This window comes from Peromyscus maniculatus, chromosome 10 (assembly GCF_049852395.1).
Source record: "Peromyscus maniculatus bairdii isolate BWxNUB_F1_BW_parent chromosome 10, HU_Pman_BW_mat_3.1, whole genome shotgun sequence".
Taxonomy (NCBI): domain Eukaryota; kingdom Metazoa; phylum Chordata; class Mammalia; order Rodentia; family Cricetidae; genus Peromyscus; species Peromyscus maniculatus.
Window position 1 is genome coordinate 98378180 of NC_134861.1, and position 25179 is coordinate 98403358.

General features: G+C 48.9%; 1 protein-coding gene across 2 annotated transcripts in view; it reads left to right on the plus strand.

The window, feature by feature from the left end:
* Window positions 1–524: 524 nt before the first annotated feature.
* Lrrc8d (leucine rich repeat containing 8 VRAC subunit D) overlaps window positions 525–25179 on the plus strand; it is a 111825-nt gene continuing 87170 nt past the window's right edge. The window contains exons 1-2 of one of the 2 annotated variants that reach the window (XM_076546873.1): window positions 525–665; window positions 1466–1510. The gene's annotated coding sequence lies outside the window, so the exon portion shown is untranslated. Of the gene's footprint in view, window positions 666–1145; window positions 1511–25179 lie in introns of those variants that run through there. The other variant, XR_013043079.1, reaches the window with a different exon arrangement.

Here is a 25179-nt window from a genome sequence, read left to right on the forward strand (position 1 = left end):
TCTCAACGATCAGTTTTTAGCCTCCTGAAATTCCAGGACCGATGAAGCTTCCCGGCCCTGCCCTTTCCTACAGAGGAACAGACAGCCTGGCACCAAGCCCTGCCCAGGTGCGCGTTGGGGGAAGATAAGCACTGCGCCTTCGGCGACGTTCCGCGGCCATCCTCCTCCGCCCCGTGCACCTGCTGAGCGCTAGCAGCTCGTCCGGGATCCCGGCCACCTCCCCACCACCCAGCACCTCGGACCGGCCGGCCGGACCCCTAGGCGGGCGCGGCGGGGCGCGCGGGCACAGCGCAGGCAATCACATGGAGGCCCGGGCCCGCCCCATTGGCTGCGACCCGGCCAGTCGCGGCGCTCGCAGGCTGCGGTTGGTCCCAGAGCTGCGGCGCCTGCACGGGCCCGGAGTCCATGTTACGCTTTGTCTAATTCCCCTCGTTACAGAGTCATGTGCTGCTGCTGCCGCCGCCGCTGCTGCCGCCGCCCGGGGTGCCCCGGCTCCTCCGCCGCGCTTCGAGGTGGCAGCCGCGGGCGGGGCCGCGGGCTCAGGGTCCAGGGCGCCGCGCGCCTCCGGGGCGCGTCCCGGTGCAGCCGCCGCCCGCCGCAGGTGATGCCGCCGCCTCCCGCCTCCGCCTAAGCTCCGGCGCGCGCGGCCCGGGCTGCCCGCGAAGGTGGGTGCGCGTCGGTCCACCCGGGCCGGGAGGGCGCAGGTGGAGCGGCCCCCGGGTGCGCAGGCGTCCTGTCTCTCCGCGCCCGGTGCCGCGGTGGAGCCCAGGCTGCCTCCCGGGCCTCGATCGGGGACCTGCGGGGGCATCGGGACCCCGGGGCGGGCAGCGCGACCAGGCCCCCACCCAGCGCCGGGACATTGTTCCGCTTCGGGCCCTGCGCGGGCCGGGTGCCGGCTGCCGCGCTCCCGCCTCGGCCTCCGTGCGCGCGATCGTAGGGGCGGAGATTGCCCATCGCGGCGGCTCCGAGTCTTCCCGGAGGTGGGTGTCTGGTGTCTGGCCTGGTTGGCCGGGTGCCGGCGAGAGGAGCCCTTGAACTTCTCCAGAAACGCTTCCCCATCCGCCTCCGTCCCGCTCCGGGTGGGCCGAGCGGGGAGCCCGCGGGCTGGGGCGGGGAGGGGAGGCCCTGCGCCCCGCCTCCCGCGCCCGGGGGGAGGGCACTGGGGCCGCAGGTGCACCCAGCGCGCCGCGGGCCATCTCCGGGTTGGGTACCGGTATAATCCGCTTCTAGCTTGTTTGGAAGCGTGGGCTCCTGGGAGCCGGACTTCTGTTTGATTCTGGCTTAGGGGCTTGGAAAAGAGGAAAACGGGGGTGCTTGCCCAGAGGACTGTCGCCTCCAGTTACTGGAGTGTCGATGGGGGTCTCCCTCTTCCTGTCCCCCTTCATGTGGGGTATCCCTAACAGATAAGGAAATGAGATTTTTTGTTGTTGTTGTTCTTTGATTTTTTTTTTCTTTCTTTTTTAAGCCATCCGCAGTGAAGGAGAACTGCTTCGGGTCGAGGGGAGGAGAGGTAGGTCCCCTCTGGAGAGGGGTGGGGTGTTAGAGGGTCTCAGCGGTCCCCCACGCAGCTGGGGTTTGTTGTGGCTGAAAGTGGGCAAGTAGGATTGCTGGAAGGAAAAAGCAAGTGAAGAAATGGGAGCAGGAAGGGGGAGGCAAAGAGACCAAGTGCTGGGCGTCCTAGCCGGACTGGAGCCCCAGTCTGAGATTCTTGGGGCGCCTGTTTGATTTGCGTTTCCTCCCAAGACTTTCTTCTTGACTTTGAAAGTTTTTGGGTTATTTTTTTTTTATTTTTGTATTGGGCAAGACAGCTGTGAAGACGTGGTTTTGGAAGAGATGTAGATGACTTCTGGAAACTTTCCTTGGCAGTTTAAATAATAAAATCCCACCCAGGCAGCGTTTACTGAGCACCTAGTACACTCGCGGTGCTGGAGCGTCGGAAGAGGCCTGGATAAGCAGGGAATTCCCGTCTGCAGTGCGGGTGAGGGCTGTTTACTTAATAAACAACCAAGGGCCCATCCGTATGCCAAGGAGAACATGGTTCAGACCTTCGTCCCTAAAGCTGCTGGGACAGCGGGGTCTTACAGACCTGGGGGAGTCACTGCCTTGTAAGCACCGATGTCTTCAGACACCATCTGTTTTTATATCTCATGAACACGGAGACTATATATTATCAGTTAGGTCAGGGGCAGAGTTGTCCTGACGCCAACTGAAGTTAAAACCCAACGTCTCGACGTGAAAAAGAATTGAAGATTGAAAGGAGGCGGAGAACTTGCAAGCATTGACTTCTGCGGGTTACTTAGGCCGCCCTCTCTGTGAAGGGAAGTGACCCACAGTGCTGCTGGACAGGATTCCAAAATGGAGAGCTCCCAGCCCTGTCCACGCGAGCACACTGTCTCAGATTCCTCTAGTTTTTATTGAAGGTGTGTAAACTCTGTTGATGGAAACCTAACAGATTAAGAGGTCAGAGTGAGCTGTCCTCAGGTGACCCAGCGTCCCCTCCCCCAGCTCAGCACCGAGTGCTCCTGATGCAAGAGTGTTGAGCCATGGCCACAGCTTTCTTTGCCTGCCTTTTCCCTACAGCATTGAAAAACCTTGGTCAACAAATGCCCCCCCCACCTCCCTAAGTTGTATAGTCTATTAAGTTTTTCTGAGGTTTTTATTTATTTATTTTTCAACAATCCATATGTGTTTGACTTGTCCAAATAGTTAAATTGTTTTGGGAGCTCTCTGTTTTGGAAATTGGACTTGCCTGGTATTGTGGGTGAGTTGTAGATAAATTGGCTCAGACCGTAAGGCTAAAGTTTTGTGGATCTTTGTATTTATCATCTATGTTAGTTTTTGTTTTGTTTTGTTTTTTGATATGGGGAGGGTCTCACACTGTAGCCCAGGTTGGCCGGGAACTCAAGACTGTCCTCTTTATACTTTCTCCTGGTGCTAGGATTACCAGTGTGACCTGCCACACACTGCCACGTAGGTTCTTGAAGTGGTAATATGAAAGTATTTCACCTCACTACTGGTGTTTGGCCTGAGAAACGCCAGACAGTATTGAGTACAGGCAGTGAGCAGGGGGCAGAGCGGATGCCGTGTAAACTTGGACAGGATTGCTGTGCTCAGGAGAGCAGATAAACATGCAGAAGTCCAATAGTTCATGGTGACAGTGTGTGAGTGTGAGTGAGTGTGTGTGTGTGTGTGTGTGAGTGTGAGTGTGTGTGTGAAGACAGAAGCAGGGACCAGTGTGTGTGTGTGTGAGTGTGTGTGTGTGTGTGTGTGTGTGTGTGTGTGTGTGTGTGTGTGAAGACAGAAGCGGGGACCAGAGTGTGTGTGTAGACAGAAGCAGGGACCAGTGTGTGTGTGTGTGTGTGTGTGTGTGTGTGTGTGTGTGTGTGTGAAGACAGAAGCAGGGACCAGTGTGTGTGTGTGTGAGTGTGTGTGAAGACAGAAGCAGGGACCAGAGTGGACTCGTGACAGTAGTGAGGGGTGTGGTTGTGTCTAAGGGGGCCACACAGTTCAGTGGAGGCTTTGGGAAGTAAATAGATAATCCTAACCTGGTTAGTGGGAAGGTTAGCTACCAATGAGTCAGTAAATCAACCTGAGGTCCTCCCAGCAGGCAGTTGGCAACCTGTGGAGAGTGTGTGCTTATCTTAGCCCCGGGGCAGGAGCTGCCGGCTTCTGTGGGGTAGCGATGCCATTTAAACAGCCTTCAGAGCCCTGGAGATAGCTCAGCAGGGAAGGGCGTTTAATCCCTGGAATCCACACAGTGAACTGAGAGACCGACCTCCACCAGTTGATGTTGGATGCATACCCTTCCCCCTAAATAAATAATGTAAAACAACAGATAAGCCTTGAGTGCCGGGGCAATGCTCCCAGCCCAAAGGGTGAGCTTGTGGATGGCATCAGCAGTGCCTAAGCTGGGCCTGGGGGGCAGTTGAGTGGGTAAAGGGCTTCCTTGCTTGCTGCCCAAGCCTGAGGAAGCAAGTTCAGATTCCCAGCACCTTCCTGAGAGTGGGAGCTGTGTTTAGCCCCAGTGCTGGGGAAGGGGGCTCACAGGAAGAGTCCTGGGGGCTCACAGGCCAGCCAAGCTGAGATGTGGGCCCCCGTTTCTATGGGAGACCCTATCTTGAAGTCCGAAGTGGAGAGGAATCGAGTATGTAGACCTCTGGCTTCTACCCAAGTTCCTGTAGGCATGTGCACATTTACACACTTAAAAGTAGTTGATACTGCTTCCCTTCTGCAGTGAGCGGGAGTGTGGCGGTGGCCTTCCCAGAAGTGAAGTTACATTTCTGAATAGAGGGCGGTGGTTTTTGTTTGTTTGTTTTTGTTCTGAACTCACTCTGTAGACCAGGCTGGCCTCGAACTCAGAGATCCGCCTGCTTCTGCTTCCCGAGTGCTAGGATTAAAGGCATGCTCCACCACCGCCTGGCGAGGGAGGTAGTTCTTGGTGTGTGAAGGATAATAACATTAGGAGAGTGGTTCTGAGTAGGTCTGAAGCGTTTAGGGTCTGCACAAATGCCATCAGGAGACAGATAATTTTGAGGGCGATTGGTGGCTTGGGGGCAGGATAATATTGGGTAAGTGGAGTGTCACAGAACTGGTGTTTTAGAGAGGCCCAATCTGACCCCGTTAACAAATTCTTACACTCCGTAAGTAGCTAGTTTAAATGTCCTAAGGAACAGGGTCCTCCCCACATGAAGACAGTCTTTGGACTGTCTGTTTGGTTATTGTTCCTTCCAGTGGTTTCACTGGCTGCCTTGCTCTGGAACTGTTCCGTTCTCGGGACAGAAAGAGGTCTCCTTTCCCCCAATTAATTTTTTACCATGTAGTCTCTCCAGTGTGGACGCTTCATATCTTGTCAGCCTTGCTCCTGAGGAGCCTGGAATTCCATATGGTAATTGAGCTAGGAGTGGCCAGCAAGGAACAACAGGAAGGTGGCCTCCCAGAGACCTACTAAGCTTAAATTCCCATTGTTGCTTAAAGGCCTTGCAACTGCTGCCTTGCTGACTTTATTTTTAAGCAGCACCTACCACAGACTCTTGTCGTGGGCCGTCAAACTCGGCAGGGATTTGTTGCTGGAGCTACCGCGTTTGTGGGGTGGGGCAGCATTTTTCCCCCTCCTCTTGAGAGGTCGAGTTGAACTTTCTGTTAACCTTATCGAGCTTTTTGAATTTGGGTTCCATCTTTTCCCCCTCCTTTTGAGAGGTCGAGTTGAACTTTCTGTTAACCTTATTGAGCTTTTTGATTTTTTGGTTCCATCTTGTCATCCTGTCAGGGTAAAAAGAGGCAGCGATGGTTTTGCTGAGATGCTGGTTGTAGTGGGACCCTCAGATTTGGGGTGCTGCTGAGTGCTAGGGGTGGAGGGCTGTTCTAGAGGCCGGGCACCTCGGCGTTTGGACCTGTGTGCTGGTTCGCTGTGGCTGGCGTGTCACCAGTGTCTCTGGGATTCTTTTCATTCTGTGTAGACATCGGGAAGAGAGGTGCTGATGTTCTTTACAAATTGGAAGCTGGCCAGACCAGAGTCGCCTTTGAACTTGTGAGGGGGTGGGCCCTGTAAACTTGGTTCCCACTCCAGCTCTGTGTTGTTCTCTCTCTGCCGGTGTGCCCAGAACACTGGCTGACTGACGGCTTCGTACCCCGGAAGAAGAGACCCCGGGTCTGGAATCAGACTTCTGTCGCCGCGCTTTCAGGTGCACCGGGATGATTTCGTGTGTCACTTCAATTTTGTGAGACTGTTAGGAATTAATTATTCCTAGATGTGCTTTGAAGAAAACAGGCCAGAAGTTCTGGGAACTTAGTGCCAGGTTCTTCAGATATTTTAGCTCTCCCCAGCAATATTGATTGACTCATTGATTAATGGAGATAGATTCATGTATCCCAGACTGGTCTGTCTCAAATTCCAACTCATTATGTAGCCGGAGGATGACCTTGAACTCCTGACCGTCCTGGTCCCCATTTTCCCGGCACTAGCATTACAGGCCTGCGCCACTATGCTAGGTGAATGCTGTGCTGGGGATTGAACCCAGGGCTTTGTGCGTGCTAGACAAGCACTCTACCAACAAAACTAAATCCCCAGCCCCTAAATTGGGGGGTAGCCATCCCCTAGTAATGAAGGAGCAAAATCCCAATTCTGATGGCCGTATATGTAGCCCTTTCATTATGCGTGTCCAGTGTGTTCTGTCCCTAACTCTGCTCGTATCTATCCCAATGGTGTGATTAGCCGAGTCTTGCTTCTGTTCTGGCCCCCATGAGTAACCTGTGTGTACCTTCTGGAGATCAGGGATGATCCTGTAAGAAGGGGTATTGGGTGAACATATGATATACTGTAGTGAAACCCCTTTGGCATTGTCCTGCCTTGCTGGGTCCCGCTGACCCTCAGGGGCGGGACACTTGGTTGGCATATTTGAGACCCTAGAAGGGAGGAATTGGAATGGACCAACCTTTGGATATTATGGGTGAGAATATCGAGCCATGGGAAGGTGGTTTGATTTAAGCTTGCATGCGCAGGTACAGGCATCAGGATACAAAGCGTCGGAGGAAAGAGTTCTCCTCTGCTTGGAGGTGTGTAAACAGTTGAGGTCCCTCGGGTCTTATTTATATAATTGAACCAAAAGAGGGAGCGCACGGTGGGATTTCTGCCTTTACAGGCGACACAAAGCTCTTCTGGATTACGAAACCTCTAACCAGCAGGGATTTGCTCCGGGGAAAACATACAAGCTTGTGTGAGTCCTCAGAATGCTTGTAGGTGATTTTAGGTTGCAAATAGGTGTTTCTGGGGAAACGAAGGAGCTACGATAGTATGGTGGTTTATTTTTTATTTTTGGAAAACCAGGAAGGAATCTGGAAAGAACTGCACAGCACTGTCCTCCCAGGCAAAGAGGACAAGGAATGCTGTTTTTAGGAAGGAGATTTTGAGAAGACACTATCGTCTTTATTTTATTATTATTTTTTAAATAAACCTTTGAGACAGAGCCGCATGGCACAAGCTGGCCTCAAACTCTGTTTTGGAGGTTGGCTTTGAACTCTTCATCCTCTTGCCTCCAACTTCCAAGTGATAGGATTACTGGTGTGCACCACCAAGGCCAGCCCAGAAAATGAAGTTTGAATTTTGTTCCCACGATGCTTTCTTCAGGGTCATGGCCACTCTGCCTTAGGAAACACAAAGGTGTGATTCTCAGAAAGACTGGGAGTTCCTGTTGGAGCAGAAGCCCCATGGGGGACAGGCTTCTTGCACAGCTGTTTTTCTGACAAAAATATTTAACATTTAGAGTCTGTGAAGACTCAGTTGAGGGGTGCTGTCAAAGCCGGGGAAACCGCTAGTGTAAGGACGTAGGAAGAAGTGACCACTTCATTCCAGTGAGTCTGACTTGGGGCATTTCAATTGTTTGCCTCTTTGTCACCAAGCTCTAGGAAGTCTGTCACAAGAGGACCGACAGGACATCTCTGTCTCGTGTCCTGCTGATTTTTTTTCCCTCGGTACCATGTACCTGAGAGTCCCTCAAACACCATTTGTCACCTGAAAGGGTGAATGGAGAGGTTTACCTTCAAGCTTCATAATGAAGACCTGAATTCAGAGTTCGAGGCCAGCCTGGCCTACAAAGCGAGTTCCAGGACAGCCAGAGCTGTTACACAGAGAAAACCCTGTTTCGAAAACAACAACAACAACAAAAAAAGACATGAATTCAGATCAAATTTTAAGAAATATGGTTTCAGTTCCCTTTAACCTGAGTCAGAGTCAGCCCGGAGAATATTATTCTCTTAAATATGTACCAGGATCTGGAGAGACGGCTCAATTGGTAATGGAACTTGCTGTGCATGCCTGGTGACCAGCGTTTGACCCCCGAAACCCCCGTGGTAGGAGAGGAAAACCAGCTACACAAAGTTGTTCTTTCATCCCTATATCCATGCATCCCCCACACTTCACACACACACACACACACACTAATAATAATAAAAGATTTTTTTTAAAGGAATGACACATAGGTTGACTTCTAGGCTACACATGCGTGTGCACACACAGGTACACACAGGACACAAACATGCACACATACAAAAGACCTGTCGGAATCCTTCACCATGTCTGGCGAGTCAGATACTCTGGAGGTAGAGTTGACTACTTTCGGTTTTTATGTTATTATTTCATGGAGGTCTGATTTCAGATGAAAACCCTCCTGGCCCTTGAGTAGCTGTGGTGTGTGGCCAAGGCTGAGAACCACCACCTCACATAGCCATGCAGCAATCAGCTGAAGACACTTTAGAAAGGTGTGGCTGGCGAGCCCATCTGGGTTCTTACAAGATGAAAAGAGCTTGCAGGAAGCATTGGATTCCTTTCGCGGTGAGGAGCAGGACGGCTCCTCTGTCTCCTCAGCTTGGCTCTTAGTGCTGCTGTGAGTGCTGCTTGTCCTGGGCAAGACAGCGCCTTGTGGTCCCTTCTGGAGTGGTTGTTTCCATAGTGAGACTGCAGTTTGCCCGACCTGTGGGAGAGTGAGAACAGTCAGGATGCAGGAAGCTCTTCCTTTTAATTTTACTGCTGAGTGTGTTCAGTCCTGAGAGGGCTTTGTTTTAGGTGATGTTTTCATTTCTCGGTTGTCTTTCCTCTGCCATTGCATTGTTACTATTATTTTTTTCTCCTTGGTGAAAGGATTATAGTGGGGATTGTTTCTTGAGGTTCCATAGCTGTTTGTTTGTTTTCCATTTATTTATTTATTTTTGAGTGTATGTCATGCAGCCCATGCGGGCCTCCAAGTCACCACGTAGCCAAAGGATGGCCTTGAACCTGTGGTCTTCCCATTTCCGTTTTCCAAGTATTGGGATTACAACTATACTCACTTCTGTTCAGTGCTGGAGATCAAACTCGGGCAAGCGCTCTACCAGCTGAGGTGCATCCCTGCGTTTTACTTCTTCTTTTGATCAGGGTCTACTGTGTATATTATTAGTACAGGCTGGCCTCAAACCCAAGATACTCCTGCCTCAAGCTCTCCACCATACTTTGACCTTTGGTCACATTTTAATCTGGCAGTATCCCAATCGTCTTCTGAACTCTTACTGACATGAAATCAAAGATCTGAGAATTGCGCAGTTTTCAAAATGTACGCCCTTCCCTGATGGCTGCTACTCTCATAAATGTGGTGACGGCTTCCAGTGAGTCTTTCCCTAAAGATGCCACACTCACGTTTGCCGGTAATAGTTGTGTCTTGGTCACTGTTCTGTTGCTGTGAAGAGACACCATGACCAAGACAACTCATAAAAGAAAGCATTTAATGGGGGATTGGTTACAGTTTCAGAGGCTTAGTCCATAGCCCTATGGTGGGGGCATGCAGGGGCATGCAGGGGGCATGCAGGCAGGGGTGGTGCTGGAGTAGCTGAGGGCTGCATCCTGATCTGCAGAGAGAGGTAGAGACAGAAGCAGACACTGGGCCTGGCATGGGCTCCAACATGGCCGCACCTCCTGATCCTTCTGATCCTTTCAAACAGTTCCACCCCCTGGTGACTAGGCAGTCAAATGTATGAGCCTGTGGGGATATTTCTATTCAGACCACCACAGTTAGGAACAGCGCCATAGAGGTCTCCACTCCCCACAACCCAGAAACTCACTGCTGGATCTGAGCCTTGCAGGGTCAAGAGAAGGTGGTGGGGACACCCTTCTCTCCGGAGGCTGTTGGCTGCTGGAAACCTGCTTTTTCCCTCACTAGGGGACAAGACAGTCGTCAGGTGGGGTATGAACAAGCTGTCAGCAGCTGTGGGATGCAGCTCGGTGGTAAAGTTCTTGGCCAGCATTCACGAGGCCCTCAGGTCAGTCCAAAATAACAACAAAAATAATTCCGTCAGTCAACATTCTCTTCGCTGACTGTTCACAACGAAATTTTAAAGAGTTAGTGGACAATTCAAGCTCTTGGGGAAACTGTCTTCATGATATTTGCAGTGGGAGTCTCAAGCTCTTGGAACTCAGTTTAGGGTTGGTGAGTCGGCTCATCAGGAAGAGGACCTGCTGTCAGACTCGACTGACCTATGTAGTGGAAGGAGAAAATCTCCAGGTTCTTCATGACCTCTGTATATGCTGTGACGCGCATGCTCCCCCCACCCGACACACAGACAAACAGCAAACAAACAAATGTATTAGAAATCAGTTTGTTCTCAGATGGAACTTTTTCCCATTTAGTAGACCAGGGAGTAATTGAACACCTTATCGAATGCCTGAAAGTGTGCTTTTTGTTTGCTTGTTGTTATTGTTTTTGCGATGGGAATTGAACCCAGGGCCTTGCGCATACTAGGCAAGAACTCTTCCACCTAGATATGTTTCCAGTTCCTAGAATTCTTGATGATCACCACCACTATTTATTCGGCCTTGACGAATTGTCCAGCTTTGTGCCCTGAAAAGTATACAGGTTCTTGTTTAATTTTTTGTCCAATCTTAAGTTCACAGCAGGCTGAATCCCATGTGACAGGTGAGGTAGTAAGTTGGGGGGGGCACGTGTGATTTGCACACCACTCCATGTCAGGGAGGCGGAGACTGAAGTCAGGTTCACTTACTTCACCGTTCTTATATGCCCGGCAGGCTTCCTTCTCATTTCTTTTCTGAAAGTCTGTATTCATCTTAGAAACCTGCTAATATTTCTGTGAAAGGGAGGTTCAGGGTTGAGGACGTAGTGGGTCATGCTGTGTGTACGATTCATTTGAGCAGTGTGGCTCCCGTAGGTCACGAACCACTCTTCACCTCATGGTCATTTTCATAGGGGTGAGTGCTTGTCCTAGAATTCAGAGAGCAATTGTGTGTGTATGCATGTGCGTGTGCGTGTGCGCGCGCGCGCGCGCGTGTGTGTGTGTGTGTGTGTGTGTGTGTGTGTGTGTGTGGTGTGTGTGTGCGTGTATGTGTGTGTGTGTGTGTGTGTGTGTGTGGTGTGTGTGTGGTGTGTGTGTGTGTGTGGTGTGTGTGTGTATGTGTGTGTGTGTGTGTGGTGTGTGTGCGTGTGCGTGTGCGTGTGTGTGCGTGCGTGCGTGCGTGCGTGCGTGCGTGCGTGTGTGTGTGTGTGTGTGTGTGTGTGGTGTGCTTGTGGGGGCTAGAGGTCCATGTCAGCTGCCCTCCTCACCTTCTGCCTTAGGTTTTGAGACCTAAGGGTTGCTAGACGGGTTGGCCGGGGAACTTCAGGGCAAACCTGACTCTGCACCTCTGTCTGTGCTGGGGTAGCGGATGGGCGCTGTCACACCTGGCTTTTCTGTGAGCTGGGGACCCAGCAGGTCCTCATGCTTGCTCAGTAGGCGCTTAATCAGTGGAGCCATCTCCCCCAGCCCCCAGCGAGTAGTTTTAAACCACTTAATTGTTCTGGTATTTTCTCTAGCCTTTATTCATGGTGGGATGCCACACTAGGACATGTTAAACATGTTCCTCATAATCAGGCCTAACCTCACAGTAACCGCTGTAAGAACTGTACTACAGAACAGTGCGACTGTTTGCCAAGGGGGCATGTCTTTGTTGAATAAATGCTGTAACAAACGGGTGTATTAAAACATAATTTACTACATCCCCAAAGCAAAAAATAATCGATATCTATACATCTAGATCATACTTACAGTCTGTTGTTTGGTCTTATTGTGTTGTGGTCGCACAGTTTTATGTGTTATTGTATGTGTGGGCCTGTGTGTCCGACTCAGACCAACAGGCTTGTGTGGCAGGGCCTTTTACCCAGTGACCTGTTATTCCCACCTCCTGGATTTTTGTTGTTTGTTTTCTTTTTTCTTCCTTTTTAAAATTATTTACTTATGTATTTGTTGAGGCCTGCTTTGAACCCTGCTCCTCCTGTGTCTGTCTCTCAGTTGCTCTGTCTGTCTGTCTGGTCTGTCTCACAGACCTCTGTCAGCATATATAGGTTACTTGCATTCATTGTGTTCAAATATAGTTTGAGTGGAGTGAATTCATACCATTAAATTTTGTATCTCAACAGTTTTAGTTTTCAGACTCACATTTAGCCAGTGATGTGGTACAATTGTAAAGTAGATGGTTATATATCTTGCAGAAATATGTGCCCTTTTTAGACAGACACACACAGACACACAGACATATACAGACATATACAGACACATCACATACACACATACATACATGCTTTTCTCTTTAAGCTCTTTTTCTCTCTCTCCTTTTCTTTTTTTTTTTTTTTTTTTTTTTTGAGACAGGGTTTCTCTGCGTAGCCCTGGCTGTCCTGGAACTCACTCTGTAGACCAGGCTGGGCTCGAACTCACAGGGATCCACCTGCTTCTGCTTACCAGTGCTGGTTTTAAAGGTGTGCGCCACCACCACCACCACCACCGGGCTTAAGTTATTTTTTAAAAAGTGCACACACAAACTCAGGTGCATGTGGAGGTCAGAAGGCAGCCTTGTGGAGTCAGTTCTCTCCTTCCGCTTTATTGTGGGATCAAACTCATGCTGTCAGGCTTTTTCAGCAAGCCCTTAACCTACTGAGCCATATCACTGGCCCTTTTAGCTCAATTCTTTTAAACTGTTTTTCTGTTAAAAAAAAAAAAACAATTTTCTTTTGCTTAGTTCTAAATTACTTTCCTGATGATTTTTTTTTTTCTGGGTAGATTATATGCCAAGTAGGATCCTCATAATTGCATTGGTAATTTTTGCTTGAGGAAGAGACGCTATGGTCTGTGTGGGAGGGTGGGGCAAGAGGTGTCTCAGGCAAAGACCAAGGAGTGCCTGGGGAGCATCTTCTGGTGATGCTTTGTGGTAGAGGGTCATCTGGAGGGAGGTGAGGGAAGAGACCTCGCTGAAGAGGGTCTGTTTACGGCTGTTTGCCCCGTTTGAAAATGAGCCAAATTTCTAATTTTTTCACTGGAAGCCAAAAATCTGGATTCTTTTGTAAAATCTGATTTTAAAAGGTTAGCTAATTCAACATTTCAAATAAGAACTTCCTGCAGACTAAACAAAAATAGTGATGTGGGCTGGAGAGAGTCTGGGCGTAGAGGCCTTCGTAGTGGATAGCCTGCCCTTGTGGCCAGATGAACTGGAGGCATGGGATTGGAATCAGAGCACAGTACGCTTGTCTTTAGCTTCCGAAGGCAGAGTATCACTTCATAGACCTGGCTAGCCTGGACCTCCCTGTGTAGACCAGGATGGCCTTGAAATTGGAGCGGTCCTTCTGCCTGGAATACAGGAATCCTGGAGTACAGGCTTTCACCGGCTCACCTGGCTGACTTTTAAAAATCCAGCCAACTTGGTATCATCCTTTGTTTTCACCACCGTTCACACACAGGCTAGAGCTCGAGTGAGCGCGCACACAGACACACACACACACACACACACACACACAGTTGAACAAAACTTGTCATGTGAGTTTCTGTCCTGACATTTGGGTATGTGTCCTTTTACTGGGGCTGGCCTGAAGGTCCAGGAGGAAATCCCTAGATACTGGTTGTGAACTTAAAGGAGAGAAGAGCCCAGCCCTTCCTGCTCACTGGGTGCCTCTGTGCAAGACAGACACATTGTCCTCAGGTCTGTGTTATGGCTAGCTTGGTGCTCTGTCTTCAGTTTTATCTGTTCTGGGAATCCTAATGTGGTTGGATTATACTTAGCTGTACACACACCCTCCGGAAGAAAAAAGGGCGGAAGTATTTTGGGAGATCTCTGTTCCTAGCCAAGTTCAGAATCCTAGTTAGTGCAAGGGTTTCTCAGGGAACTTTTTTCTGTTTCTTAAATCTCACTCATCCCCAGTGACTAATGTACTGTTCTGGAACTTCACTGCTTTCTGGGAAGAGAACCCTGTATTCATCAGCAGTCTGTATTCCTAAACCTTAGCAGTGATACCGAAATGTGAGTTGAATCTATACTTCCCAAGTGGAATAACTTTAACTAACTTCCTTCCTTCCTTTTTTTTTTTTTTTTTTGAGACATTCTCATGTAACTCTAACTGGCCCCCAAATCACAATGTAGCTGAGGGTAACCTTGAATTAAAAAAAAAAAAAACCCTATTGGAAAAGATTTTTATTTTGTAAGTGTTTTGCATGCATACATGTCTGCATACCACGTGCATGCCTGATGCCCTCTGAGGTCAGAAGAGGGCAAGAGGGTGTTGGATCTCTTGGAACTGGAACAACAGATGGTTGTGAGCTGCCATGTGGGTGCTAGGACTTGAACCTTGATCCACTGGAAGAGCAGCAAGTACTCATAGCCACTGAGCCATCTCTCCAGCCCTAACCTTGAACTTTGAGACTTAGGATCCTTCTGCCTCTACCTCCCAAGGGCTGTAGTTACAGGTGTGTACTACCACATCCTGTTTGTGTGGTGCTGGGATGGATCTTGTGCCTTTTCTAGGCAGGCGCTCCAGCCATCTTAGCTTTACATTTCCAAGGTTCTGATGGCTTTGGAACGGCCACACTCACAAGCGCTTCAGCACAGGGATAGTGCAGTAAGGATTTGGGGTGGGTATTTTTTCCCCTCATTAGGAAACCAATTTGTGGTTTCGGGAGAATGGGAGCATTCTTCACTCTCAGGACGGGAAACTTGTAACTGACCTTGGCAGTGGTTTGGGACATTGTAGACTAAAAAGCTGTATAAGAAACCCCCTTTAAGCTCCTTATAAAGTGGAATTGTGAAAAGTGAAAAAGATCCCACCCCCAGTGGTTCCAGCCTGACCTGAAAGTACCAAGAGGAAACGCTGTGCAGTTCTGGTTCCCGCTGTGGCGTGGAGCACTGTGCACATGTACAAACTCATTTATTCTGCACAACAGCCCTGTTTTGTAGCAGAGGAAACCAAGGTCGCCCGTTCAGTTGGGCTGCTCCGCCCAGTCACCATGAATGGCCAAGTCATTCAAGGTCACATAGTTTGGACTATAGTTAAGTGGCAGAGCTGTGATTTGAACCCGAGCAGGCTGGCTTTATTTATTTTGTCATTGTTTATTTTAGTATTTTTTAAATTTTGCCATGTTTATTTATTATTATTATTATTATTATTTGGTAGGCTCTCACTCTCCTTAGGCTGTTGTGTAGCCCAGCTGTCCTCGAACTCACAGTGATTCTGCTGCCTTGGCCTCCTGAGGACTGGGATTACAGGTGTGGGTTGCCATGCTTTGCTTTTGAATTTGCTCTAGGCATTTCTTGGACTTTCCATATCACCTCAGTCCTGAAGGCAGCGTCAGAGTTTGATTGAAAAGAAGAAAACCGTTCGCCTCCCCTCACACTTCTTCCCCGGACCAGCACACAAACGAAGTAGAGTAGACCGGCGAGTGAGTTCCAGCCTTCCTGGAACCCTGTCCCAGATAGCGGGCTGATCATATAAGGCTGTATTGAGAGCCTTGTTGTCGCGACAACCCTCATCCCCGGCACCGAATTGTTTTCAAGAACACAAAACCTGCCTTGTTTTACCTGTCCTTCCCAAGAGCACGTTGGTGAGCTTCCAAGAGTGTTTTAAAATCGCCCTTCACAGTCGATGTGAGCTGTGGGGAAGACCTGGGCTTTGGAGCCCAGAGAACGGGAGTTCTGAGCTCGCCACCGCCAGCCGGCGTCCCTTCTCCGGCCCTGTGTGACCTTGGCTTTCTCAAAACTCGAACTTCCTTCCCAGTGAGTGGGGTGGGAGCTCCTCACGGCGGTGTGGCTGGCTTGGCGAGGGGTCAGCGCTTCTGTGCGTAACAGCATTTTATTAACAACAAAAGCCACATGTGTGGGCCGATGAGGTGCCCAGCACAGCCTTTGTGAGCCTTGGAGTTCGCTTTCTTCCGTAGTGAGTGCGGAGGTGGGTGGGTCACATGCTGACCTGGACGTGTTTCTTTCAGTCCCTTCTTACCTGTGTTAGTGTGGATCCGAGTGTGGGCGTTGACTCCATTTCTGGCCTCGACTCTTTTTTCTTGGTTTCTCCCCCGCCTTCTTTGGGCTGGCCTCCAGTTTCCCCACAAAGTGCTATTTGTTTTACGGGTGAAGCAGGCGATTCTCCGGGCCGCAGCACTGGCAGCGGCCAGTTACTGTAGATCAGAGTGAAAAGCCAAGCCAGAGTGGGAGGGAACTGATGGGGCTTGTTCCTTAAAGCTTGGGACATTGATTTTTTTTTCCCCTTGAAGGAAAGCAGGGAACGGTTTCTCAATAGAAATATTATGAAGTGCCCTTCGTAACAGAACAAAACTGAGTGAGAAGAAAAGGTTTTCAGAAGTCCCTGATGTTGATGGCTTGGAAAGCCTCTTCCTCCTTCCCTTCCTTTTTATTTTGAGACAAGATAAACTTTTTGCGGGTCACTCTGTGTACAATGCACTCAGCAGGAAAGGAAGTCAACGGGAGTACTAATGGCAGCCGTCACCACCGTAATGCATTTTGTCCAGACTTTCCATGGTTTCTCCCCTCGGTCATGAAGGTCAGTGCTGTTACTGTCCCATACCAGAGAGTCTAAAACTGAGGTTCGGTGCGTCCAAATGATGTGTCGGCATTACCATGCTGGACTCTAACTTGATGAAGCTAGGATGAAGCTTTCAACTCCAGCCTGTGTCATTCACAGTATGAAAGTCAAGCATGCCCCTGCTGCAGGAGGAGAGCCAGCATGTGAGTGTCGTGTGTAACTCAGCACACGGCCGTTGATGCTGTGTTCTCCGTGAGCTGCAGCTTGGGGCAGTTTCTCCAAGGGAGGAGAGACTGGAAGTCACTTGAGCAGGAGCTGACCGGTAAAGGAGATGGTGACAGGCAGAGACTTGGTCAGAGAACGGAAGGACACTGGAAAAGCCTGTAACCTGGTTCTGTGACAGAGGCTGGAAGAGGTGTGAGGCAGAGACTGAGGGCCAGCATGTCCTGCTGGGGCATTGGACTTTTGAACAAAAGTCATTCCATGGGAGGTTCTTTTCTTTTTTTTGAAAACCTTTAACTGGGGCTGGAGAAATGGCTAAGCCATTAAGAGCACTGGCTGCTCTTCCAGAGGACTCAGGTTCAATTCCCAGCACCCACATGGCAGCTCTCAACTATCTGTAACTCCAGTTCCAGGGGATCTGACGCCCTCACACAGACACACAATACAAGTGAGACACCAATGTACATAAAATAAAAATAAATCTTAAGAAAAATAAATTATTTTTTTATTTATTATTGGAGATTGTGGGTGCATGTGTACTTATGCATGCACATGCCAGTCACTGTCAGTGTGTGGTCAGAAGACAGCTTTGGGGAACCAGCCCTCTCCTTCTGCTGTGGGTTCTGGGGATCGAACTCAGGTCCTCAGGTCCATGTAGCAAGCATTTTTACCTGCTGAGCCACCTTTTAGTTCTGTGACACAGAGTCTCATGTAGCTTAGGCTGGCCTTGAACTCCCGGCCTTGAAGTCCCGATTCTTTTACTTCTGCCTCTTATGTGCTGGGATTCCAGGCATGCACCATGCCCCGCTCCACTCAAGGTTCTTGAGACGGGAACTAATTTACTCTGGTGTCTGCCTTCGTCATTTACAGTCGGGGAGAGAAAGTGGTAGTGTATGTGGACGGTATGGCTAGAGCAGCTAGTGAGTGAAGATTCCACAGCGTCTCTGCTGTCATTCTGCAGATCTGGGGGAAGGCCTGGGAAATTGCGCACTCGTGTGGGTGCATGCGTGCGTGCGTGCATGCGTGCGTGCGTGCGTGTGTGTAAGTCTCTTTGTGAGGCATTTTTCTCCATTGATCTCCACCTTACCTTTTAAGATAGGGATTCTAACTGGACTTGTTGCTAATAAATAGACTAGACTAGACTGGTTATGCCATTGAGTTCTGGGGATCCAGCTGTTGTGTCTGCCTCCCTCCCACCCTCAGATTACAGATGTTTGACTATGCCTGGCTCTCCCAGTGTGGATGCTCGGGAACTAAACTCTAGTTCTCATGCTTATATAAGAGGTACTTTGTGTGTGTGGGTGTTTCCTCTGCATCACATGCATCACATGCATGCCGGGTGTCCAGAGAGACCAGAAGAGGGGGCATTAGATCCCCTGGAACCGGAGTTACAGACAATTATAAACCGACATGTGGGTACTGGGAACTGAACCAAGGTCCTATAGAATAGGCGTCTGTGCTGGTAACCACTGTGCCATCTCTCCAGCCCCACGAGAGGCACTTCGGTAACTGAGTCACCTCACAGGCCCATAGCATGTTTTTTATTCCCTGTAAACGTAAATAAGTAGTAATTTCAGAGCATTGTCATTGGACAGCTGTTTTTCACATCTGTTTTCCCACTCCTGTCTAGAATCTATCAGGGTTCTGCTTTTCATACCATTGTGTCAAGTTTCTCTCCTCCGTTGTTTATTGGAAGGAAGTGGAAGATGTGGGGTTTACTGTTGGCCTCTGTCTTCTGGAGTCCGGCCCACATTTCAGACCTTCTGTGTCACTAGCCGATCGTGGACCAAGGCAAACTGACATGGCTTCCTCTGACATGAAGATGTGAGTGTGTGGTTCGTGATGAGGATACTTGACAAATCACGGCAAAGGTAGCTGCTGCTGCGATTGTCAGTAACAGCAGCTCAAAGATATTCCTTCCCGATTTCCTTCCTTGGCGAGACCGCTCCTTTTGAAAACAGCTGCATAAACCACATTGGAGGTGCAGAGAGTGACTGACCTAGGAAGTTTCAATTGCAGTGCCCCTCCTTCAGGGCTTTTTATTTTCTAGACGTTTGCCTTGCTTACATCAGCAGGCCTGCTGGGATGTAGCTGGAGCCCATATCCCAGGGGTGGGGGCTTTTCCGTTCTTAGTTATCAGTTCATTCTTCATTTTCTTAGGAGCTCCAAGATGCTCACTTGGACATTTCCTGTGACCCACTGAGCACAGGCCATTTGGAGACCTTTCTTATCCCCCTCCTTCTCCCTCTCCCCTCCCTCCTCCTTCCCTTCCTCTTTCTTCTCAGGGTCTTATTATGTAGCCCTGGCTTGACCAGAAACTGGCTCTTAGACCAGGCTGGCTACAGATTCACAGAGGTCTGCCTCAGTTTCTTAAGTGCCTGGGCTAAAAGCCTCTCTGTAACTGGGCCACTCTTCACTTTTGAACTTTGTTGCAACTGCTAACATTTGAGGCAAGGTTGTAGCTCGGTGTGGCCTTGAACCTCGTATGTAGCCAAGGGTGGCCACCACACCCAGTCTATACTCTCCTGGGGACCAGAGCCAGGCCCTCATGCATGCTAGGCAGATACACCCCAAACAGCTCAGCTCCCTCAACTGCTAAGTTTTGAAGTATAATTTTTGCTGGGAAGGTAAACAGTTCTATCAATGGAGAAGCTATTTTTCTGCATTCAAGAAACTAGAAATGATAATTTATGCTTAAAAAAACAAGGTTAGTCCAAGTTTTAGCTCTCCACCCCCCATCTCTGCTGCCCTTCATCTGTCCCAACATGTATCCAGAAACTGTTCTCATGACCTCCAGTCCCAGCCACGTTTGTACCGCAGCCAGATTACGCACACACCATTGACTTCATCTGATCTTCATTCGGTCTCTGAGTCCTTCTTTTCCTAGGGTTTTGCTAAGCAACTCCTTTTCACTAAAGGGATGCCATTTGTCTAGAACTTTCCTGGGGATGGGCGGTGAATAGGATTGTTTTGGACTTCCTAGGACACTGTATCAGCTGCTTTACCAAGATCTGAGGACATGCAGTATATAGTTGGTCTGGCTCCCTGCAGTTAACTAGTCCAGTTGCATCCAAACCTGGCATCCTATAGTCTGGAAAACTAAGGTTCTGTCAGGCTGAGGAATCAGCCGGTCTTGCTGTGAATATCACTTTCTTTTCAGTGTTCTTTTATTCTGCAACTTTTATCAGACTCAGGATTTCTGCCCTTCAGAAGCTTTCTTTGCAGCACCCTGTGACCAGTGGTTCCATTGTTGCCGCAGAAAGGAAAGTCAGGGGCTTTCACCCTACTCGTAACCATGACACTGGACTCCCTCATCTGGGGAAAGCAGGCCCTCCGGGTGTCCTGTTGGTACTTTGTTAAAATGTAAACACCCTGATCAGGCCTTTATCCAACACTGGAGGTAGGCATGCAGAGGCAGGAGAATCTCTCTGAGTTGGATGAATTGAACAGTAGCCTGGTCTACATAGTGAGTTCCAGGCAGCCGGAGTTACCCAGTGAGATGTTGTTTCAAGAAGATAGAAACAAAACTAAATAAAACTCAGCTACTGTGGCCAGCCAGGGTGTGTAGTTCTAGGACTCGCTAGCAACATGACTTGAGGCAAACTCAGCAGTTCTTTCTGTTTCCTGACACTATCAAGACAACTTTGTAGCGCTGTTGGAGGCTGTAAATGATGTAATCCATGTGACGTGATGGACATTTCTGAGCCAGAGTTAGTGTTTAAAAAATTGATCATTACAGTGGGTATGGTGGCACATGTCTTTAATCTTGGTACTTGGGAGGCAGAGGCAGGCAGATCTCTGTAAGTTCGAGGCCAGCCTTCTCTACATAGTGAGTTCTAGGACATCCCAGAGCTACACAGAGAAGCCCTGTCAAAAAAACAGAAGCAAACAAACAAATAAATCAAACTTTGACCATCAGCTTTCAAAAGTTTATAATTTCTGGGTACTTTTATTTTTATTTCATGCCATTTACCATGGCTGTTCATCGAAAATAAAAGGGATGAAAACCAGACTACTTAACTCTGTACCATGCACTCTTCACAGCCCATGTTTCTTCCTGTAGTCTTTGTAGTCGTCCGTGATTAAGAATGGACGTCGTCAGGATAGTGTTACGTGTGCCTTATTCCCTGGCGACTCTGCATTTTGCTGCTCCCACCTCTCAGCGTGTGCTTGGTTAGGTTGGCTGCTTGTGTGCACGTAAACCCAGGCTTTTTATTTTTATTTTTTCCTGGGGATTGCTAAGTATCTGTTTCTGTGCAATGCCGCCAGCCTTCAGAACTTGTGACCTTCCTGTCTCTGTCTCCTGAGCTGAGATCAAGGCATGCACTGGCTGCTTTATTAAAAAGTCATCTTAAGAGTGTTGTTGCCTCAGTAATAATCCTGGTATCTACTGGGCTGTTAGGATGAATTATTTTTAAGTTGCTTGGGTTTCAATAAATCACTTTAGAAGTGAGAATATACCAAGAAAATAAAAACAATTCTTTACAGAAGGAAGCTGAGATACCCAGCATAGAAGGTGAATGGATAAAACATGTGTTCTGAAGAAAAATGCTCAGCACACGTGGTCAGCAGTCAGCAGATGAACCAATGTTCCCTGTGATGTCTTTGCTGGGAACATTTTGTTTGAAGGTATTGGATTTAGCAAAATTTGTGCGACATCTTTTTTGTTATTACTATTTTGTTTTGTTTTGTTTTTGAAACAGGGTCTCACGCAGCCCACACTGGCCTCAGACTTGATATGTAGTAGAGAATGATCTTGAACTTCTGATCTTCTTGTCTCTGTCTCCCGAGCACTGGGATTACAGGCATGAGCCACCACACTCTGTCTAACTTTTATCCTTCTTGTGTGTGAGCCTCAAAATCACAGACATTGACCTGCGAACCAAAGGATCAGAGAGGACATGCACAGCATATATTATAATTTTGTCCATCACAGTTCATTGCAGGACATGTCTTGTTAATTTGATAAAACAATGCTTGACAGTAGCCCATGAGTATACTTAACCTTACTTACACCTGCTGGTCCTGTGACATCCTAAAATCAGTTGTCAGTTGTAAAATAAATGGTTACGCTTTCATGTTTACCAGAATTTGGGAAAACAATGAGTAGTTGAGACAAGCATTACAAGTTATGGTTTATTTATTTGTAGTTTTGTTTATTTTTCGAGATGAGGTCTTGCCCTGTGGCCGAGGCCGGTGGAACTTGCAGGGGTCCTTCTGGCTTTACCTCCTGGGTGCCTCCAAGCCAGCCCTGGATTATGTTGTAAAAGTGAGGTGGTTTTGTTTTTGTCCCCCCCCCCCCCCCCCCCCGCCCCCAGTAAAAGGTACATCGCACACAGCTGCAGACAAAGCGTACACGCTCATACACACTCATTTCTGTCCCTTTAAAAGGAGGAAGAACGGACCCCAATGAGTGTTAGCCCATTTACCTCTGCTTTAGGAAACCACTCAGGACTGTGTGCACGTGGTGCACACACACACACACACAGCTGCAGGCGGATGCTCTCTCACACACAAATAAGTTAAAAAGAAAAGAAAATCAGCATCTGTGGTTCCCCTGCTTCTGCTGACCTCCTCCTGCCCAGGCTGTTGGGAGACTTCTGTGGGGTCGGTGGTTGGTCTGGGATGGGGAGGCCTGTGGGATATTAATTTTCTTTGAAGTGAGGCGATTCGTGACTCTTGTATTTGGAGGCTGAGAATACCCAGCTCTCAAAAGATGATTTGCAGCCCCATGTTACACACTTTGCCTGGGAAGGGACACTCGTCCTGGCTCCGTGAAGATGGTAATAGCCCTCTGGGGGACATGCCAGCTGAACCAGCCAGTTGGCTCCAGAACAGCTTCTTTGAAAGCCGTAGGCCAGGTTTTAGAAAGGGCAGGACTTGGCCTCAGTGCCAGGGTCCACCTTCCCAGAAGGTACTGCTGCCCGTGTTCTCCTGGAGGGAGAGCTCAGGCGGCAACATCTGCCGCGAAGGCTGGGGGTACCGAGGCCATCTCTTTGGGAGCCAGACAGCTTGTTGGTTTTCTTTGTCTCCACATCAGTCTGACATTCATGCTGATAGCCACACAGAGAAAAGTTCCAACCTTCAAAGCGATGCCTCGCTGAAGATGAAGAGCAAACAGCGTTGCTTTGCAGAGAAGGTAACTTGATTTACAGCCTTTAAAATGGCTCTTGCAGTGCCCTGGGTAATGGTTCTGAGGGAGAAGAGGCTTTCAAAGACCCCACCTCTTCCTTAATTGTTCTAAAATCAGTGTTATTAGTTCTTTTTTGCAGCTTTTTTTTTTTTTTTTTTTTTTCCGAGACAGGGTTTCTCTGTGTAAGAGCCCTAGGCTGTCCTGGAACTCTGTAGACCAGGCTGGCCTCAAACTCACAGAGATCCGCCTGCCTCTGCTTCCCGAGTGCTGGGACTAAAGGTGTGCGCCACCACCACCCAGCTGTGTTGTTAGTTCTTTGTTTTGAGACGTGTACAGAAGGCCTCAAGCTTCCGTGTCTTGATGGCTCTCATTCTGATCCTCCTCTCTCACCTCCAACATGCAGGGCGGTTACAGGAATGTGCTGCCCGTTTCCATTTCCACTTTCAGTTTCTACCCACCTAGAAGCACGCTTTTGTCTCTTCTGCTCACACTGTGATTTCAGTTTTTTCCCCTTTGGGCAGTAGAAGAGGAAACACTGTTCTGTGCATCACAGAAAGAGCTGAAGGACAGCTGGGCCTGGCGTGTGGGATACGATGTGCACAAGCCTGGTGCATATGGAGGGTTTAGCAGCACATTGGTGACTTTTGTACTCAGTGGGATCTGTGTATCATAGTGCTATCACCCAGCGCTTACTGAATGACTGGATGTCTCAGATCTAGGGGAGGTGTGGCTTACTGTTGACTTCTTACATGAATGACTGAATGTCTCAGATCTAGGGGAGGTGTGGCTTACTGTTGGCTTCTTACATGAATGACTGGATGTCTCAGATCTAGGGGAGATTTTGAAAAGCAAGATGGTGTGATCTCGTGAGCTCACATAGAAATTAAGGCTCTGCGAGGCAACATGGTTATGTTTCTTGGCCGTTTGTTTCTCTTTGGCATGCACGTATGTTTGTTTGCATGCAGGCACATCTGTGTGGGGGTCAGAGGTCAACTGGGCATCATTTTTGAGCAACCATCCACCTTGCTTTTTGAGAAAGTTTTTCAAGGGACTTGGGTTTACTGGCTGTGCCAGGCTGTGTGACTTTGGGAGTCCTGAGTATCTTCCTGTCTACAACTCACCAGTTTTGGGACTATACCCTCACATCACCATGCCTGGCTTTTTACATGGTGCTGAGACTGGAACTCAGTGCTCATGCTTACACAGTAAACATGTACTGACCAAAATATCTACCTAGTCTTCCTTTAAGAGGGTGTGTCTGCTTGAGTGTGTGTGTGTGTGTGTGTGTGTGTGTGTGTGAACTGTTAAAAAATATTTTTAAGTTTTATATGTGTGTTTTGTCTACATGTATCTTCCTGTATCATGTTCATGCCTCGTGCCTGAGGAGGCCAGCAGAGGGCAGTGGAGCCCCTGGAGTTACAGGTGGTTGAGAGCTGCAGTGTGAGTGCTGGGAATTGAACCTGTGTCCTCTGCAAGAACATCCAGTGCTCTTCCCTGATGAACCATCTCTCCAGGCCCTCCTTGCCTTTTTCTCAGAGTTATGTTTTTCTTCAGGAGCGGTGGTGAACTCCTTTAATCCCAGCACTTGGGAGACTGAGTCAGCCAGATCTGCAAGTTCCGGGCCAGCTTGGTCTACAGAGTGAGTTCCAGGCCCACTAGGTTGTGCTACACAGAGAAACCCTGTCAACAACAACAACAAAAATTGTTTTTCTTCAGTGATTACCCTATGGACCCTCAGAGTTATAGTGAGTGACTGGAGAAGATGTTTGAAAAGTGAAATTACATCCTTTAAAGCTGCTGCTGCTGCTAATGGTTTGTGTTTTCTCGTTTTTTTTGAAACAGGGTTCCTGGGTATCCTGGAACTCACTTTGTAGATCAGGCTGGCCTTGAACACACAGAGATCTGCCTGCCTCTGCCTAATGCTGGGATTAAAGGCGTGCGCCACCCCGCCTTTAGCTGATGATTATTGACAGGTTTTTAAGCTGCAGGAAATGTTGAGCTAATGCCTTCCGAATTCCCCCCCTCACTGGGGCCTTTGGGGCAGAGAAGTGGTGGGTAGCCCTTTGGGAAGAAGCATTAAGTTTGTCAAAGCATTGAAGAGCTGGGATGTGTCAGCTTCAGCACTGGGAAGCTGGTGGGCAGAGCAGGGCCTAAAAGAATTCTGCTCGGAAAGTTTCAGTAATACGCCCTCCATAGACTGACTGCTTGCGGGATTCCTGTGGCCCCTCTGCCCAGTCTCTGCCATATTTGAATTCATTTGTGTTCCCTACAGCTCCAGTCTGTGTTGTTGTAGTGTGTGAAGGGGAAGGGTAGGGCCAGAGAGATGCAATTGGTGTTCTTTTGTTTTGTTTTGTTTTTGTTTTTTCGAGACAGGGTTTCTCTGTGCCTTTTGGAGCCTTTCCTGGAACTTGCTCTGTAGACCAGGCTGGCCTCAAACTCATAGAGATCTGCCTGTCTCTGCCTCCCGAGTGCTGGGATTAGAGGTGTGTGCCACCACCGCCTGGCACAATTTGTGTT